At 52.3% G+C, this 447-nt stretch overlaps 1 non-coding gene across 1 annotated transcript; it reads left to right on the top strand.

The window, feature by feature from the left end:
- The first annotated feature begins 75 nt into the window (after window positions 1-75).
- LOC111440743 lies at window positions 76-194 on the top strand. Its single transcript, XR_002710017.1, has one exon. It is a non-coding gene; the product is annotated as a 5S ribosomal RNA (ribosomal RNA).
- The last annotated feature ends 253 nt before the right edge of the window (window positions 195-447 follow it).

The following is a 447-nucleotide window of genomic DNA, read 5'->3' on the forward strand; positions in this document are numbered from 1 at the left end:
ACGTGCGTGCACCCACCATCGCCTCGATCATGTCGCCCCACTTGCGTTAAATTCAATTTGTGCGCATTGCATGTCGGCTGCGATCATACCAGCACTAATGCACCGGATCCCATAAGAACTCCGCAGTCAAGCGTGCTTGGGCGAGAGTAGTACTAAGTTGGGTGACCACTTGGGAAGTCCTCGTGTTGCACCCCTTTTTTTATTTTTTTATTTCTTATTTCTTTTGCTCGTTATTTCAATTTCTCCCCGTTCTTTTCTTCCTTTCTTTACAAATGGCAACCTCCCCCGCTCATCGCGTTTCTTCTCCCCGACGTGTCTGCGCGGGCCCCGCCGACCGTTCCGAGCACGTGCGTGCACCCACCGTCGCCTCGATCATGCCGCCCCGCATGCGTTAAATGCAATTTGTGCGCATTGCATGTCGGGTGCGATCATACCAGCACTAATGCA

The sequence above is a fragment of the Cucurbita moschata genome, unplaced genomic scaffold, assembly GCF_002738365.1.
Source record: "Cucurbita moschata cultivar Rifu unplaced genomic scaffold, Cmos_1.0 Cmo_Scf02030, whole genome shotgun sequence".
Lineage (NCBI taxonomy): Eukaryota > Viridiplantae > Streptophyta > Magnoliopsida > Cucurbitales > Cucurbitaceae > Cucurbita > Cucurbita moschata.